We start from the raw sequence: 5,179 nt of genomic DNA, 5'->3' as shown, positions 1-5,179 counted from the left end.
AATAATGGTTAGGATTTAATATTTAGATTTTGATATAATTTTTTCCATGTTTGTAGAAAATATGGTGGAACCTGGATTTGGAGCTAAGCAAGGTTAGGAAATTTTGTATAAGCATAATTTCCTATAAACTTTTTTTTATGTAATATGCTTTACTAGATACTTTGTTTCATGTAAAAGAAAAGTATTGATGACTTTTTACAGCCATGTGATGTTGTAAACCAAGAAATCGTAAAACAAGTCCAAACAACAGGAAGTTTTAAATTCCAAACTACCCCATCTTTGTAAGCATGTGAGTGCTCTTGTCTATCTTTTATAAGGATAAATCTTTACTTCAATTTAAAGTTATGTTTGATTGGTAGTTTTGTTTGGTTTAGAATTTAGGTTGACTGTGCATAATCTTTGTTTTTGTGTTTTAAGATTAAAATATTTATGATACATTTCAGGTATGCCTATTCAAGAAACAAAGTCATATATGCTAATAAAGCATATACTTATGATGGAGAACTCATAAAATACTGGGTATGTATGTTGTCATTGTTATCTTATTTGTTTCCACATACTTTTATCAGTTGAATTCATTTTCTGATTGGTACTTGCTATCTTGTTTCAGAGGGATAACCTTCATTTTATCTTCATCTGATCAAATAAAGATAAGGTATCTTCCTTACAAATCCCTAACTACTTTTGTGTACTCGAATCATGTAATCTGAAATCACATGGAAGAGCCATTAAACCACAACTGATCTTAAATGATGGGAAGCTTGATTAATCCAAATGGATGGTTTCCATTCTATGTAGAATTTGCTAATACGGTGCATGTGCAACAAGAAAGAATAGGAGGACGAAATTGGGAGGCATAATGGGTTGAAAAGACCCAAATACCCTCATGTATATCATTTATGTAGTTTATATTCATTAAAAAATAACAATTGTGAGGTATTATCATTTATGTAGAGTTTTCATTCCATATTTGATGCTAATATCGAATGAGTCTTTCCTTCCGAATGTAAATACACTATATTGTTGTAGATAGTAATGTTGCTCAAATATCTCTAAGAGTGACTTATACTCTATAGTTCCATTTGTCTAAATTTTTATTATTATCTTCTGAAGCAAGCTATGTCAGGTCCCACAAATTAATATAATTTCAATCTTTTATAAGAATTTTTTACTAAATGTATGTGTAGAAACTATTAGTTTGCAGATAACCACAGGAGGCCAATGGGTGACGGGAAGCAAACATAGCACAAAAGAAAAGAAAGAAGAAAAATACAACAAAAATAATATGAATGCATGAATGACAATGTAGTTTAGTTCTTGTATTATAGCACAATACTTTATTTAATTTATTTCTTTGAAAATATTGTATTCCCAATTTTTCTTATTAACGTGTCCTTTTAGTAGTTTACATAATTATAATATTGTAGTTATAGTTTCTTTTAGGAACCATAATTTGGTAAAATAACCTAATAATAATAATAATAATAATAATAATAATAATAATAATAATAATGAATATATATTGTTTTAGGTTGACATGAACTCATATTCAAAATTCAAAAGAAATTTTAATCACAATTGAAAGATAAATTAAATATCCTTCTAAATTTTTTTCCTACTTATCTTTTTAATTTACCCATTTTAAATGATAACATGTGTTACATTTAATAAAATAATAATAGCTTAATAACTTTATCATCATTTTAAATTGATAGAACATGTATTAGGAAAATATAGGAGGATGTTTAAAGAATGTGCATCTTCAAATTAAAAAACAAATTTATTTTCACAAAATTTATTATTATTATTCTTTTTTTTAACAAGGAAAACATTATATTTTTTTTTTAAATCCAAAATAATATACCAAAATGGGTTAATTTCCAAGTTAGAATTTATCATCTTCCAAAACAGATTAGATCTCACTGTTAAGAGTTTACCTTTTCATTATTTTTACGTCAAAGTTGGGTACCCAACTATACATGTTTTCGAAAAGATATAATTGCCGAAAGAAACTATTCACACCCGTCGCTTGGCGCGGGTAAACGGCGTGTGTGTGTGTGTGTGTGTGTGTGTATATATATATATATATATATATATATATATATATATATATATATATATATATATATATATATATATATATATATATGTCTCACTTATTTTATTTAAATGATTGATTATTTACTAGATCGTTTTTTTTCATAATGTTCATATTTTGAAATGATTAACTTCTATTTATGAGACTAGATCTCTTAATAGAATTAAAAAATAAATATCAAAATTTTAATAAATAAAATTAAGTTCTATATGCAAGCACTTTTGACTTAAACGTGTGTTGAATCAAAGTTATCTTTGACATTGTTATCTTTATTATATAAATGAAATACACATATTCCAACTTCAATAAATGGATATTTGAAGGCAAATAATATAGTTTATTTGACATATCTTATTTATATATAAAGGATTCCTAATCAAATTTTCATTAATCTGGAGAGAAAAATAATTATTAAGGAACTATACACTATGGTGTATGACTTCCTTTCTAATGAATGTCTAAGATTAAGCACAAGATACCAAATCAACTTTATTGACAACTATAGTAGTTATAATTATATTTTACATGGTAAAGCATAATTGTGAAACCTTTGTAGAAGTTTTTACACGTAAAGTTGGGATAAAATCCAGTAACATCATCTAAAGCCTTAAGAGATAATGAAGGATGAATTAGACCATACCGGATAAAGTCTACTTTCTAATCGGTAGAAATAGTCTTCCTCTATGCTCTTGGGATTATAACTTAATCACTATTAACTATATCTTGAATACAAACAACCAACAAAATACATGTCTGTAGAATATTCTAAAAGGGAATTTAGATTATTATATACAAACCCAATAAGAATAAGTTCTCTTATTCTTCTGAATGTTGAGTCAGAAGAAAGAAAGCATCTAGTGACAAAGCAAGTGGGAGGCACATGAAACTTGAAGAAGCTCAACAACCATAGTCTGCTGTATCAATTTTTGGCACTAGTTTCAAAAATGAATTTTTTTAATTTGAATAATAGCTATTCACAAACACACATTGTTTTCATTAATGGTAGAAATCATCTTTGGCTTGAGAAATGTGGAATCTCTCATTGATGAGTTCTTCTTGATGGTTTTCTGGCGAATTTATCAACTACCAAGATGCAATATCAAATCTTGAATTTGATAAATGACTTACAGTCATGAACATTGAGATGTATTCCATGTGTAATAATCAATTATGAGATTGATTAATCTTCCTCTCTATAGAAAGGCTAGAAGGAGTAAAAGATGCTTTAGAAAGAATAGATACATGGATATCATAGACATTTAGCAAGACTTGTTATAAAAGAATTTTTTTCATACTCATGTCATTGACTATGGTCCTTATCATACTCTTGACATTAAGCATGATCAAACATTTTCACAAATAGCTATGATTAGATCAGCAAGGATATTATTTACAATAACTTCATATTCTTAATATGAGATCCAAGAAATAGATTTTGAGAAAGACCGCTTTTGTTAATAGACATCTACGAGAAGAAATTTATATAGTTTAGCCTAGAGGTTTTCTTAATCCATGTTATCCTAACAAAATCTGTAATGATTAAGATCCACTTGTGGATATAAAGGAAACATCTCAAGGTTGAAATAGTCATTTTAATATGAAGATACAAGGTATGATTGTATATCAAAATGAAAGGAACATGTGTGTATACTGAGAACTAGTGGGGGGATAATGGTATTCCTAATCTTGTATGAATGAGACATACTTAATCATTTGAAATTACATTTCGACTATGCAAGGTCATTTCACCTTGACTTGGAAAGTATTTCTAATAGGAAAGACTTAGGAATGACAAGATACATTCTTGGAATGTAAAATCTATAAAGATAGATAAAGATGAATGTTAAATGGTTTTAAACTCTTTTTCAAGAATTAAAAATATCATGAAAAGGGTCAAGATACAAGATTCCTTTGAAGGCTTCTTGGCATTGTCACATGACACCATTTTGAGTCTGTCTCAAAATGACTTAGCATATAGGTTTGAGCTAGATGAAGTGATTTATATTCTATTTTCTTGGAAAATGAATCCATCATTTAGTTCATATTATGCACAAGACTAGGTATATGATCATGCTATGAATATCATGAGATACAAATTGAATACATGGTTAAGACATTGGATGACTATAAGAACATTCTAGGAGTACTTAAGAAGAACTAAGAGAATGTTCATGAGATAATCATTTTAGAAAAAAGATCTTTATGTAAAGAGCTACATAAAATGTTGACTTTAAAAGGGTATGTATAATTATGAATTATAATAGGATTATGACTTTATTATGGAATGAAGAGTAATGGATTGAGGTCCAAGTAAAACATAATAGCACAAACTACTAAATAAGAATACACTGCAACTTTAGAATCTGAAATCAAATATGATTGGATGAATGAGTTCATTGAAAAACTATGTTGATTTCTGTCATTCAAGGATCGCATATAAATCTTTTCTACTTCGAGAGTATACGTAATCAAGCTAAGAGACTCTATATCATGAAAGAACACCAAGCATGTTCTCCAAGATATTTAATTATACTGAGACTAAAGTCTAACATGGAGATGATAGTATTCACATAATTTACACAGATTAAATTTAGTCTGGCCCATTAATAAAGTCCTTCCATTTAAGCTAAGTATGATTGGTCACACTTTAGCTATAAAACTTAATTATTCTAGAAATGGTTATTTTTTATTTGGATTTAGTATTTGGATATTGGAACATTGAAACAACAATTATTACATAATGTTTTGATATACTGGGATATGATCTTCACATCAATACTAGTTTTATTCTATATTAACATGTTTAATCCATGAATAATCTTATTATTCTAAAAGTTCATAGTCATTTATAATTATGGGTGCATTTATGAAGTAAGACTAATATGATTTGGATTGGTTAACTCTCACCGGATGAGAGTAGGCAAGTGGTTGTAACCAAGTTTCATAGGTACTTGTCAGAGAACCAGTATTGAACGGATCCACATCAAGATCAAATCATAGATCAAAGTTATGAGTGATACTTGATTAAAAGGTACTATCTTTGTATCCTTAACACCTGAGATACATAGTGAGATTAAGTTT

General features: G+C 27.9%; 1 long non-coding RNA gene across 1 annotated transcript; it reads left to right on the top strand.

Annotated features, from left to right (window-relative positions):
• The first annotated feature begins 213 nt into the window (after positions 1 to 213).
• Positions 214 to 1,229, top strand: LOC111881795 (uncharacterized). The gene is made up of 3 exons (XR_006186171.2): positions 214 to 289; positions 444 to 519; positions 611 to 1,229. It is a non-coding gene; the product is annotated as an uncharacterized LOC111881795 (long non-coding RNA).
• Positions 1,230 to 5,179: the final 3,950 nt, after the last annotated feature.

The sequence above is a fragment of the Lactuca sativa genome, chromosome 8 (assembly GCF_002870075.4).
Source record: "Lactuca sativa cultivar Salinas chromosome 8, Lsat_Salinas_v11, whole genome shotgun sequence".
Classification (NCBI taxonomy): domain Eukaryota; kingdom Viridiplantae; phylum Streptophyta; class Magnoliopsida; order Asterales; family Asteraceae; genus Lactuca; species Lactuca sativa.
This window is presented reverse-complemented; position numbering and strand designations above follow the sequence as displayed.